The sequence below is a fragment of the Nymphalis io genome, chromosome 23, assembly GCF_905147045.1.
Source record: "Nymphalis io chromosome 23, ilAglIoxx1.1, whole genome shotgun sequence".
NCBI classification, from domain to species: domain Eukaryota; kingdom Metazoa; phylum Arthropoda; class Insecta; order Lepidoptera; family Nymphalidae; genus Nymphalis; species Nymphalis io.
In genome coordinates this window covers 8,457,901-8,473,681 of record NC_065910.1, presented here as the reverse complement: position 1 = coordinate 8,473,681, position 15,781 = coordinate 8,457,901, and the positions used below count along the sequence as shown (strand labels likewise).

General features: G+C 33.1%; 1 protein-coding gene across 1 annotated transcript in view; it reads left to right on the top strand.

The window, feature by feature from the left end:
- Positions 1–15,781, top strand: part of LOC126777512 (uncharacterized) — a 123,566-nt gene that overhangs the window by 53,713 nt on the left and 54,072 nt on the right. The gene's annotated exons all lie outside the window — the stretch shown is intronic.

Sequence of the window (15,781 nt, the reverse complement as noted above, 5' to 3'; positions counted from 1 at the left end):
AATTGCCCAAAGTTATTAGCGCATTGACAATTTGATGTTATTATTGCTTACAATGCTAATATCTATGGGCGTTAGTGACCACTTACCATTAGTTGACACATTTCCGCCTACCTATATCATAAAAACCACATACTGGTACTGGTAACCTCTATCCATAATACTGTATGGATAGAGGTTACCAGTTACCTTCCACTTTAGCATCTTTCTTTTTTCACCAACAAAAAAAAAAGAGAAATAATATATGTAAAAATAAAATTCTTAGTCGGATAAGACTTTTTGCAATAAACAGGAATAAGTCTTATATACAATTTAACGACGTCAAGTAAGTATATCTTATTTACAATTTAACGACGTCAAGGATATCCGAAGAAAGTCAATAAAATCGATACGAGTCAAATAAAAGTTACGGTAAATACAAAATTGAGGTTAAAGCATTAATCGCTTGTGACAAAAACTCATACAATTCGTCACAGCTTTACACATGTCACACTAAACATTTTAACCAAAAATCAACTTTATATTAAATGAATAAGTTTTATAATTGCATGTTTAATATATTCTGAAAAGTTGAAACATGCTTCGATCATTGTATACGGAAGCTAAGAGTGGTATTGTGCAACAAAAGCGCTTTCTAACGCCTTCGTACGGAGGACAAGAAATAGGTCAGCCATTGTCTTCTCTTAGATATATATGTTTTGTTTGTCTGTTAATTTGATGATTTCTCCTTAATGTGAAAATTAATCACTTTTGAATGATTCAAATAATAATATAATTGACATTGGAGAGAGAGAGGGAAGGGACATTATCTGCTCCTTTGCAGCCTTTTCTGCAGCATAACATTCCTTTTTAATTGAAATATCTTTAATAGAATCACTTTGAATCATTATTACGCTAGTAATCGTCGAATTCGATTCGATTCGATTCGTTTGGCCGTATCAATATTGTACAAAAATATATATTAATATTTCGTCTTTATAAACTAACTACATACATACATACATACATACATATATACATACATACATACATACATACATACATACATACATACATACATATATACACACATACACACACACATACACACACATACACACACACATACAGACACACATACACACACATTCATACATACATACATACATACGTACATACGTACGTACGTACATACATACATACATACATACATACATACATACCTACATACATACATACATACATACATACATACATACATTACATTTTTCATATTTGCGTTAAGAGTATATAACAAAAGTGATAAAACTTTATATATTATAAACATTATTAATTTAACTCCATAACATTGTTTATACATCACCTTGTGCTTGGTGGTGAAGGTAAGCATCGTGAGGAAACCTTCATGTGAGGGATGAAATGCTAGTGTGTATTTCTATCCACAATCAGCAGTAAAATAGCTTGATGATTTCAAAAAGCTTAGGTAGGAACTTTATATAACTAATCATCTCTCTTCTTTATATACAATTTACTAACTTATGTAAATGTGTTTGTCCTTTTCCACATTTATAAATAAGTTTATCTTCGTTCCTTTATTATTGCTCACCATTTTTTGAAGAGTGATTGCTATGATGTGTCATATAGGAATCTCGTATACAAAATACTTATGAATTATACAAAGAAACAAATGGAACTCGATTATATTTTAATATCAGAAACAATAATCTCTATGGCATACGTAATAAGGTATATAATATTTTTCGAATACAGAATATGAATAATTTTGTATAGGGTCACACACGCACAATATCACAACAAGCGGCTCATAATGATACGTTTTTATTTATAATACAGACTGTATTGTAAGCGCATAAAGCTCATTTTCAAATGATACTATTTATACATCTATAAGTCGTAAAATGACTACTTTGCGATACTTTTGCTTTTCGTTTAAGGAAAAGTGAAATATATTATGGATGATTTTTAACCTGGCAATGTTTTATAGTGCCGAAACGACCCCGAACATAAGAAGTGTAGAAAACCTATGTTTAATTAAAATGATATAAAATACATTAAATTAAAAATATAAAATTTAAATTTGAGAGAAATTAATTTCTTAATCGTAAATCGATGTTTGTTTTTATAAATCTAAAAAATCGTCTTTGGATTCATAGAACTATCCAAAGCTTAGTATCCAAATATTTAAATTCCATTCAGAACATTTCTGTTGTACTATTGATCTAAGATTACATTAAGGTAATATGTTATCATAAAATGAATATTATAAAATGCTTACAATTAATTTAAATCTAAAAAAATTTAATAACCGAACCATAAATGGCAGAGATAAAGTAGCAAGAATTGCAAACCGACAGACCGAGAGTTCTCGTCCATTTAACAACAAATTGGTAATTCCAAAGCAAACGCTTCACAGAACATGTTATTACATTAAAACCTTACATTTTTCAAACCATTGCACATTATTTTTTACAAATGACCTCACTTTAAACCATTATACACGGGTAACGAGATAATTCTAAAAATAAAACTACTTAATCATCATCAAGAAGGCATCGTCGTGAAGGGCATGTGAAAGAAATGGGAATAAAAAGCGACACTTGACTAATATAGGTCGTAATGACCGCGTAAGCTCTGAAAGGGTTAAGGCGAGTAAAAACTTTATGAACTTAGATTTATTTAACAAAAGAAATATTATATTTATATCACGGGCATAAAAACGTCTCATATAGATGCTGAATGTAACACACCAATATTTCTCTTTCTGACATCAGTAATTGACATTCGATAGAAAAAGACAGGAACTTTAATATATTTTAATTAAAATGATATATATATATTATGTTGGAAATTAAAATGTGATCTAAATAAAAGCAACTCGCACAGTCGATCAGGGATAAGCTCATGACAATGACAAAAGCTATGACGAAACGCCAAGCAAATAAAAATGGTCAACGGCTAAAAGCTCATATACAAACAAAATTTTCAAGAGTATTTCTATGAGTTGACAGCGAATTCTTAACTAGCGTGGATCAAATCGTCTTGAACATTTATAACACAATAAATGATATAGGCGTTGAATTGGATCGAAAACAAAAACCTACAATCTTTATTACATTTAGTTCAAAATTACCTTAACGAATAGAAAATTTTACGGACAATCTAATTCAATAATGTTGTAATATTATATAATAATAATTGTAAAAGTCTGTTAGTTCTGCTTTAACTCATAGCTTCAGCAGCTATATTTACTCCTGTCTTTGCCATAGAAAAATGTTGGCATCCTCAGCGGTAAACAATGTTTGTTTGACGTGCTTTAGAACCAGAGATGGCTACTCACAAAACTCCAACATTAGCTAAATCTGTAACACCAGTTGGTGCTTGGAATCCCCAAGTACCAACGGCTGAACCTAAAAAACCAAACTTAAAAAAACAATTTTAAAATTAAGTGTAGTACATTACAAGCTCTACTAGGCTTTGTACAAACTCAAATGAAGTTTTTTACAGCATTTAGTGGTAGGGCTTTCTACAAACTCATTTGGACAGGTCTTCATATATTTAATCGCTAAATAATAAAACTTAGTGTTGTTCTGTTCCGGTTTGAAGGGTGAGTGAGCCAATGTAAATATGTTAAATTTTGTATTGGTCTATAAACGGATAAATAAAAATACAGACACAAGGGACATAACATCTTAGTTCCCAAGGTTGGTGGCACATTGTTGATGCGAGGAAAAAGAATGATTATTGGTTATATAAGATTTCCAAGATTAACTCCATATTAAATTCAGCTGTCAGTTCATTTAGTATAGTTTTATTGTACAGTTAATTCATTCACATACGATTTCCTCGTTTACTTTCAAATCGATTACAAATCAGATATGAAACGGTTTATTTCCGTTTTAGAATTGCAACGCAATTCGATTAGCAATTAACAAAGTGCAAAAAGTTTTGATTTTGTTTTTTCACTTACATTTGTAAGTAAAGTAGGTTGACAATTGAACTACTTTGAAATGTGTTTCTGTTATATGTTAAAATATACATATTTTGTTTTGTGAACTTATTAAATGTTGTCCATTAAAATTGATTGTGTATTATCTGGGATGAAATATACTTACTAATAAAAAAGGAGGCATCTTGTCTGTTTAAACTCAGTAGTTTTATTTAAACAGAAATTCATATCTTAATATATTCGTAAATGAATGATGATATTTTTGTCATAAAACAAAATCATCTTCGAGTACATCAAAGGCACAAATTTTTATTATCCAAATATTTAATTCCAGAACGTTTCTGTTGAATGTTGAAATTCAATAGACATATATTATATTGTTATTAATAATTATTAATACTTGATATTGTTGTGTTCCGGTTTGAAGGGTGAGTGAGCCAGTGTAATTACAGGCACAAGGGACATAAAATCTTAGTTCCCAAGGTTGGTGGCGCATTGGCTATAAGCGATGGTTGACATTTCTTACAATGCCAATGTCTAAGGGCGTTTGGTGACCACTTACCATCAGGTGGCCCATATGCTCGTCCACCTTCCTATTCTACAAAAAAAAAAAAAACATAAAACTTATGCAACAAGATGCAGCGCGTTTCGGTCTAGGGGTGATAACAGCTTGTGACTGTCCCACTGCTGGACAAAAACCGAGGAGGTCTTTTTTCCTTTTTTATTGAGGAGAAGGTATGGAGCTTATTCCACCACGCTGCTCCAATGCGGGTTGTTGGAATACACATGTGGCAGAATTTCGGTGAAATTAGACACACGCAGTTAGTTACTTAAGAGTTAGTTTCCTCTTTATGTTTTCCTTCACCGTCAAACACGAGATGAATTATAAGCACAAATTAAGTACATGAAAATTAAGTGGTACTTGCTCAGGTTTGAACCTACGATCATCGGTTAAGACTCACGCGTTCTAACCACTGGGCCATTTCGGCGTTTCGGAGAATTTTTTAGTATATAATACTTACTAATTTTATAAATGTGAAAGTGTGCGAGTTTTTGTTACGCTTTCGTGAAATTTTGCATACACGTTGTCAGATAAGGACATAAGGTACCTAACACCTCTCCCCCTCACATGCGAGCAACGACCACGGCAGAAGTATTATTATATAAGTACTAGAATCTTAACGTGACAAGCGTTTCATGTTCTCATGCAATAATAAAATAAAAATCACATCATCATGATAATGATAGACAAACCAATAAATATATCGTATTTTATTATATAGGAGTTATTTTTTTTATAGAATAGGAAGGCGGACGAGCATATGGGCCACCTGATGGTAAGTGGTCACCAACGCCCATAGACATTGGCATTGTATGAAACGTTAACCATAGCTTACATCACCAATGCGCGATCAACCTTGGGAACTAAGATGTTATGTCCCTTGTGCCTATAATTACACTGGCTCACTCATATATCAAACCGGAACTCAACAATACCAAGTGCTACTGTTATGCGGTAGAATTTCTGATGAGTGGGTGGTACCTACCCAGACGAGCTTGCACAAAGCTCTACCACCAGTAAACACATGTATAAAATTCTGAAACCAAATCAAAATATTCTTTATATAAGTTAGCTCTAATAACTATTAATATAAATAATAGTACCTTAAGTATAAGTGCTTTTTTTTCGTCAGATTACCGGATTAAATTGAATTTAAAGTTCCATCATACCGAATTGTAAATTCTACCGAGAATCTCATTATCTTTTCGTCAAATAAATTACATAAACTATATACGATAAAATTCAAATATAATTAAATAAATACAATTATCTAACAAAAATATACTCATTAAAATATTAATTTTTGTTACGGCAATTTGAAAACTCTTAAGATTAATTATCCACTACACAGAGCGTTATATCGCCTCGTATATTTTAAATAAAAACATAATATAAAAAAAATTTAAGACTTTATTCTCTCTCATTTACTCTTAGCAAAACGGTACACCATTATCCTTAATGGTGTACCGTTTTGCTAAGAGGGATAGACATTTATGTTGCGTAGCATTATATCCGGCGAAACCATAATTATTTCCACGCACTATAATCAATATGGCGGCTGTGTCGCTATGGCGTCCGTGCATATTAATGCCATAAGTATTGTTCATAATACACATTGTGCATATTAATTAAGTGATAGGACATTTCTCGATACAGAAAGCTGAGGTTCCCATGACGTCATTTGATGCTATAAGTTCAATGACCTTATTGTCGAAATCTAAAATTATTTGAAACTATATAACTAGACACTTTCATCTTTTCGCATTGACAGTTCTACAATATAATTTCAGGTAAGGGACAAAATGGCATAAGTTAAAATTGCTCGGTTTTTGGTTAATATATATTTTCAAATAAAGTGTTTGCCCATTTTTCTTTTCGATTCTTTTGTATAAAATCTCAAAATAAATTCTACAGTACTACGACTGTTGTTATCTTTTACTAATGACTAGCCTAGATATATCCTATTAAGCATGTTACAAATTTAACTTTTTATTTAAATTTGGAACAAAATTGGGACCAATAACTTTGAAATTGGAACTGATAATTTGTATTATCTTATTGCGTTATAAGCGTTTACTTTACACTTTAAATTTGGTAGTGCCCTTTGGAAGTGTTAAGGTGTTAAGTAAGAGATCAATGAACTTACACTATTGCCTAGTTAGAGATTTGGTTTGTTTACATGACTTTTAACGTTGAGAATGTTACACTAAAAACTATTTTCGAAAAACCTTTTTGGATCCAATGAATTAAAAAAAGTCTCGTTGACACCCGGACAAACACCTCTCAATTTATTTGGCTGAATTTTTATTTAGAATTCATTCACCGCCGAGTGAAAAAAAACATCATGGGTTCAATGCATGTAAAGCTTATATACAGTATAGATAAATAATCCTATCCACGTTTGCTCACAATAGGTGTTTAAATTTGCAAATTAAAAAAAATAACAGCTGCGGCCTGCATTAAAGCACAACATTGTAATGGTACCTGCATGTTACAGAACATATTTATATTTCAACCAAAAACAGTACAACAAAGAAACTTACCCGCATTGAAACATCGTATTAAGGCTGTATTCCAATGAATGCGGAGTTATATATCGCTACCATCGCACCAAACGCTGCTATACTGACATTTACAAGATTAATAATTTCTTAGACAATAATAAATAAATAAATTTAAATAAAATACACACATACGTATACACACAAACACACACACACACACACACACACATATATTAAATTCTGTTATCCTTTTTTAAATAAAACAAGACACCAACCACATTTTTGTAAACCACATTATAACATTATACATTAATACAGTGAATATAAAGACAGTACAACAATCTTACCTTTAGTTGATTTTGCTACCAATGTAATAAATACCACCTAAACGAACTGCGAGCAAATCAATTTACACCGCCCTTTTAAAAACACTTAACCCTACTTTAAATTATAATTTATTGACTACCCGTCTTGTTGATTTTCTTACATTTTAATAAAAACAGTCAAATCAAAACCATATTTATGTAAATCATACATTTCTTAAAATTACATAGCTTACACACAAACACTATGTACAGATATTTTTATTAAGAATGATTTATGATAGAATTAAGAGCCGCGATGGCCCAGTAGTTAGAACGCGTGAATCTTAACCGATGATCGTCGGTCCGAACTCGGGCAAGCACCACTGAATTTTCATGTGCTTAATTTGTGTTTAAAATTCATCTCGTCTTTGACGGTGAAAGAAAACATGAGGAAACCTGCATGTGTCAAATTTCACTGAAATTCTGCCACATGTGTATTCCACCAACCCGCATTGGAGCAGCGTGGTGGAAATAGCTCCAATCCTTCTCCTCAAAAAGGAATAGGAGGCCTTAGCCCAGCATTCACAGGCTGTTACTGAATGATAGAATTCGGTATTGTTATAAAAAAGAGAAAACATATTGTTACATACCATAAGCGGAAGGGGACTGTTACTTCTTAATGCAGATTTATATAACTTATGGAGGAGTAGATACAATACAATACCACCTAAATGAAATAAAATAAAATATGTAAAGTAAATAGTATAAATTAAAAAATATATATCGTTGAATCGTGTGATAGACGTGTTCCTATCAATTATAAACTGATATTATTACACATCTTGTAAATCAATATAAAAAATTCCTTTAATGAGAATTAATAATAATATGTATTATAGAATACATAGATGATTAAGGCTGAAGAAGACTATATATGATAAATAAGCGTGGGGCTATGTTTCGTTGATTTTACATGCAACATCCTTACTAATACTATAAATGCGAGTGAATTTATTTGTTTATTTATTTACGTTTTTTTTATAGTATAGGTAGGCGAACGATCAAATGGCCCACCTGAAGTTAAGTGGTCACCAACGCCCATAGACATTGGCATTGTGAGAAATGTTAACCATCGCTTACATCACCAATGCGCCACCAACCTTGGGAACTAAGATGTTATGTCCCTTGTACCTGACTCACTCACCCTTCAAACCGGAACACAACAATACCAAGTACTGCTTTAAAGGCGGGCTAAGTCGCGAGCAGAAACTAGTTTTATATAATTTACAATTGATGTGCAATAATCGCCTTTGATTACGCATACCATAGAAATAAATTGAATATTTTAAGCTTTACCATCATAGTTTCTTGTGTCTTTTTCCAAGCCATTTAAAGCATCGATATGAATCATTACATATACATATATGCATCTCATTATGTATTATGAATACATAATCTGTTTATTTTCTGTTACAATATAATCATACTCTACTTATACAATCGTTCGTTATATCAACAGATGAAATTTGGTTTATTTTGTGATGAGCATTGGAAATTTCAACTTAAAGGGATGAAATGGGAGGGATAGCTTTGTAAGAATTTTGTCTGAATGAAGTCGGCAGGTAGGAAATAATATGACAGTGTTGTCATGATAGTGATGATTGTTCACGTATTGGTTGGGTAGTTAAGACGGGAAAGCGTAACAAACAAATAAACAAACTCACTTTCACATTTATAAACTTTACTCTCGTTTGGGAGGAGGAGTTGTAGGTGTAAGGGTAAAAAATATAGCCTATGTCTCTTCTTAGAGTTCCAGCATGCCTGATACTATATTTCATCAAATTCGACTTAGTGGTTTAGCCGTGAAAGCGATACAGACGGAGTTACTGTCGCCTTTATAATATTTTTATAAATCAGTATATATATGATAAATTTAAATAATTTTATTTATTGGTATTATATAAGGTCATTGCATTATTACGTTGATTTATTATCATAATTCATTATAATCGTATTAACATACGTTACATAAAATTAATATATAATATATATACGACTGAATTCGGTGATCATAAATAAAGGCTATTTTTATTAGGAAGTGTACGGAAGCAATTCTACAATATAAATGCTACTGTTTACACTACTGATGAATGTCGTGTTATTGGTGGTGATCACCGCCCATAAATATTAGTACTGTAAGAAATATTAACAATAAATTACATTGTCAATGTACCTACAACCTTGAGCACCTAATAAATTATTTCCCTTGTGCCTGTAATTACACTGGCTCCCTCAGTTCAAACCGCAACACAACAATAAGTATTTTTGTTGTTGGTAGACTATATGAGGAGTATGTACCCAGAGGGGTCTGCGCAAAGTGCTACCACCAAATAAAATTAATTAATCTGTTAATTAGTTATCCTATGATTACATATACATCTTTAGGTTATCTGGAAGAATTTGCTGCTTTCGCAATATTTAACACACATTTGTATTTTTTTTTTCAAGCTTTTTATTGTTTTTTTTTCCCATTCGTATTTTGATAGGATGTATTGTGTTAGTGTCAATAGAAACAATTGATATGGATAAATACGTATAGACAATAAACCACAGCAATGCAAAACATTTCATCTTTGTATTATCTGATTTATAATACAAGTATATAAATTACTTTTCTAACAAAAAGTGGGAACTGATCTAAAAATAGAAACTCGCCGTGGTTAAAGCCGATGTCTGACGTCGAGGAAGACGAATGCAGTCTGCAATTCAAAACACTGATGTTCATTTTATGTTAAAGGATTATTAAAAACATTAACAATTTTTTTTTCTATTAATTCTATTCATCTCTTCAATATTACTGAGTGGAGGAACTTACCACACCACGCTACTCCGATATGGGTTGCAGATTTTCACCCATCACGTATAGGTTTCCTACGATGATTTCCTTTACCGACTCACACAGTACACAGTAACAGCCTGTTAATGTCCCACTGCTGGGCTAAGGCCTCCTCTCCCTTTTGAGGAGAAGGTTTGGAGCTTATTCCACCACGCTGCTCCAATGCGGGTTGGTAGAATACACATGTGGCAGAATTTCAATGAAATTAGACACATGCTGGTTTCCTCACGATGTTTTCCTTCACCGTTAAGCACGAGATGAATTATAAACACAAATTAAGCACATGAAAATTCAGTGGTGCTTGCCCGGGTTTGAACCCACGATCATCGGTTAAGATTCACGCGTTCTTACCACTAGGCCATCTCGGCTTTACCGACTCGCACGAAATTAATTATAAATACAGATTAAGTTATTGAAAATTAATTCTTACCTGTCCGGGTCCGAACTCGGAATCGTCGAACATACACGTCATCTAACCACTAAGCCATCATGGCTAAACAGAAAATAATTTATTTAAAAGAACTTTATTAACCAATTAAAAACGGGCTCATACAATACTATTATGATATTCGCTGGTGCAATTAGCAATTAGTTACATTAATGCATTTTATAATGACAATATCGTATACAAAACGCCACGCAACGCCATGAAACTCTTATTTATAAATGTAAATACCACGGTTATATTTGTTCTAAATGCGTCATAGTTCTGCTTTACTTCTCTCTATCACGCAATCAATATGAACAAATTATTATACATTTTCATTTGTGTTTTATAAAATAGGTAGGACTGGCAAATGGGTCACCAGATGGTAAGTGGCCACCTATAGACATTGGCAATGTAAGAAGTAACCGTTCCTTAAATCGCCAATGCGCCAGCAACTTTGCAACAAAGATTTTGTTTGTAGTTGCACTGGTTCACTCACCTTTAAATGTAACCATACCATACCAAGTATTGCTGTTTGGCGGTAGGATATCTGATGGTACTTTCCCAGACGTAGGTAGTAAGGTTTGCACAAAATTATCATTTCAATAATATAATATTGTAACCGGCGCATTTAATTTCAATCATATTTCCATATTAATTGAGTCTAAAATCAAAAGTCAAAAATCTTCATTCAATATACAAGAATTACACTTATTGATTGTATCGAAAATCTTTTGATTCTAAAAGAAATACAATAATAGAAACTTACGTAAAAAACACATAATAAAATAGATGTCTATCGTTTAATTTATATCATTACAAATTCAGTGGTCAGTAAGTCTATAATACATGTTTAAACATGATTATACCAAAGATAGTCTCAAGCGATATTCTGTATCGAAAATAACGGAAGCGATTAATAATTCTAATGTTATCTCATACGGTTTTCTAGCTGATGTGATAAATTGTATTAACATTGCGTGAAACATTAGAAAATTACATCTGACGTTTATATTTTATGCAATATTAGAATATTCTTGTAACAAATTGAAACAGAGTTGTAGTAACAGTAAATCCCACTGCTGGGCTAAGGTCCCCCCCCCTTCTTTTGAGGTTTGGACCTCCAATGTTGGTGGGATACACATGTGTCAGAATTTCATTCAACACATGCAGTTTATCAGGATATCTACCTTCAGCATCAAGCACGAGATGAATTATAAACACCGATTACGCAGATGAAAATTTTGTGGTGCTTACCTGGATTGAACCCGCAATCGTCGAATTAGGTTCAAGTGTTCCACTGGGCCATCTTACACACATCCAACTACCAGACTCCGGGCTGCTCCTCAAAATTTCACAGCAGAAAAACTCATTAACTTTTTATCGGCCGGACCTGGGGTTTGAACTCAAGACCTCGACTTCTGGCCTTATATGACTAAGGCAGTCAAGCGTAACATTAGCTTACAGTTATTAACCACACACAAGCAGACATTTCATACTTCATTATAATTAATATTTCAAACTACAAATCATACACACACACACTCACATTTAATAAAAAATGGCGGACAAAAATCTTTCGCATACATAATTTTAGGTTTTCTTCTAGCGACGATAAGTATAGGCCTGATACTTTTTCTTTTTATAAAATCACCATTATTTTCCTATTAAAAATACACCTTATATGCTTCAAACACAGACAGGTTTAAAATGAGCTAATTAATATGTGCGCTGTGTAGCTGTGGGCGCGGTGTGCGCTGGTTAGGTTGAGTATCCATCGGATCGTAGCGCAACGCAACTTTATTATTTTCTTTTGACAAAATATTGATTTATTTTCACTGGCCAATGAAACTCAGTAAATAAAACACGTGGAATTTAAAAAGTTCTAGCTTCAAACAGAGCCCGCAATGAAATGACTTTCTGAAATAAACTACATATCTCTTCTTAAAAGCCTCTTGAATTGCGATAGAAGTTTTACAGGCTTTCTATTGTAGTTGTGAAAGTACATAGCTAAATTCAAGCTATGAAAAAATTACAAAATTTTAACGTTACATAGTATATTTTACTGGTGGTAGAGCTTTGTGCGAGCTCGTCTGGATAGGTACCACCCACTCATCAGATATTCTACCGCAAAACAGCAGTACTTGGTATTGTTGTGTTCCGGTTTGAAGGATGAGTGAGCCAGTGTAATTACAGGCACAAGGGACATAACATCTCTGTTCCCAAGGTTGGTGGCGCATTGGTGATGTAAGCGAAGGTTAAAATTTCTTACAATGCCAATGTCTATGGGCGTTGGTGACCACATACCGTCAGGGTGCCCATGTGCTCATAGTGGCATGTGTAAAAAAAAAAGTATATTTTATACCCATAATTAAAAACTAGACAAATTATGACGTATATTTTTTAATTTATTTATAAACTTTTTTCGTAACGCAGAATTAATAATAAATTAAGTACGTATAAGCGGAAAACCAATTCTAATAATTTATAACTCGGTGGTAGGACTTATGCAAGCACGTCTGGGTGGGTACAACCAAATCATTAGATATTCTACCGCTAAACAGCAATACTTATTGTTGCATTCCAGTTGAAAGGATGATTGAGCCATTGTAACTACAGGTACATGGGATATAACATCTTAGTTCCCAAGGTTGGTGGCGCATCGGCGATGTAAGGGATGCTTAATATTCTACATCGCCAATGTCTATGGGCGGTGGTGACCATTTATCACCCGTTTGCTTGTCCGCCTACTTATAGTATTAAAAATTACAGCTACGATACGTTCCGTTTGTTCGTTTATTTAATTCCAATCCAACTTTGATTATTCTATATCAATTCGGATCGCTACCAAACCGATATGATGTTACCATATACCGTTAAATCAAAACATACTTATTTGTTAACATTTATGTCATTACATAAATGACATAAATGTTAACATTACCTAATCGCTGGTCCGACCAGAATCAAAATATAACGGGACTCAATATTCCGACTGCTCTAAGACAAGCCGAGGTCAAAATGGTGTGAAGGAAGCTAGTTGACACATCGGTGAAAGCATTTCAGGACAAGCACGACCTTCAGTAATGAAGCAAACGAAGGAGGAGAAAATGTCAGCAATGGATAATTGAATTAAAGAGTATGAAAACGATTCGATTGCGATAAAGTAACAATTCTTATTAATTCTTTTGTAAAATTGATCCCCAGCTTCATCGCTACAGCGATCACTTATAGGCAACCTTAGACACACTTAAAAAACCATAGAGAAGTGAAAATTTCGGCATCAACAAAATAATAAAAATTAAAAAATGACAAAACATATAATGTGTGTTTATTTTTGATCATAATTAAATATATTTTAATATTTCGAAGAAAATAAATTAGTCGCACAAAGGCACCGAGTCGTTGACATCGTACCGATAACGGAAAATAAAAACGCAAAATGAATAAATAATTTATTACGCTGTGTTGCGCTACGTGTCGTGGTCGGTGATCTTTAAAGGGTAGGCGTGTACCCCATAGTAATGAAGTATAGAAATTTTTAATAGAAATTTTAAATTACGTCGATGATTCTTGCAATTATGTTGCGGAGTTACGTCGTTTTGTTTCGGTTGCTAGATTAAAACGAGACGCGTTGCCTTTTTGTTTTTATACCCAATGTAGCACGGGTATTATGAGTTAAATTATTATGGGCTTAATATACAATTTTTCGTGTTAATCTTCTCGGTTTTAGTTAATATTCTAAAGGTTGAAATATAAACTTGTTTTTGGTGGAAGTGTTTTTCGCAAGTCCGTTTCTGTATATAATCACATATTTTACCGCAAAATACCAATATTTAGTAATGTTGTGTTCCGGTTTGATAGGTGAGTGAGCCAGTATAACTACGGACAAAGGGGTCTTAACAACGAACATAGCTCCCAAGGTTGTGTCACATTGTTAATGTAAGGAATGATTAAGGGGGATATTTCTAATATTGCCAATGAGTAGTGTGCATCCAATTGCCTCTTTGGTGAACGAACTCTGTTCCCTCACTGTCATCTTCTTCTTTGTTCAAACCCTCTTCCCAGTTCAGCTGGGGTCGGGTCTCCTTGTACATCTGCGCCAGAGAGCTCTGTTCTGGGTTTTCTGTGTACTCAGATTCTCTTTCTCGGCCTCTTTTTGTAGGTTTGACCACCAGGTTGCGGGTGGTCGCCCTCTTCCCCGCGGTCGGTCCGGGATATTTAAGGCTTTTTTGATAGGATGATCATCGTTACGTCTCAGAATATGGCCATACCAGCGCAGTCGACATTCCTTCAATTTACCTCAAACTCCTTGTATGTTCCCTCACTGTCATCGTGCTTGCATTAATCTTCTTTTTATTATAATGTGTCATTTTAATTTTTTTTATTATTTAAACGACATCTTTTAAATGATCAAGATACAGTATATTCAAGTTGACCTTCGAATCGTCATTTTACAGTAGTATACATATCAAGCATTTGATTACTATAGAACCAAATTTTCAAAAAAAGAATAATAATAATAATATCCTGCGACATTATTCACACACGGCCATCTGATCTCAAATTAAGCAGAGCTTGTACTATGGAAACCAGACAACTGATTTACTACATATATTACTTTTCTTTTGTAAATACATACTTATATGTATAGATAACTACACCCAGACTCAGGACATACAGACATGTTCATGCACACAAAAGTCTGTCCTGGGTGGGAATCGAACCCACAACCTTCAGCGTGAAAGGCTAGTATCTACCACGCCAACCGGCTCGTCAAATTAGTGAAAAAAATATATAATTTATCCAAGTAGGTTTCTATAAGTACGTTTTAATCGTTATTTTAAAATATGTAATGTAACTATCACCGGTTTCACCAACGGGAAACTCGGTGATTACTTTTCTCCCACAATTAAATTGCATAGTTATGATAACAAAATCCAATTTCATTATAATTATATTAGTTGTCTGGTTTCTATAGTACAAGCTCTGCTTAGTTTGGGATCAGATGACCGTGTGTGAATAATGTCCCAGGATATTTTTTTATTATTATTATTTATATTTTTATATAACAAATGACAATCTACGCTTTCATAAAATAGCGTAGAGTTAATATTCGTTGATTTCAAAGCTGGATAAATAAC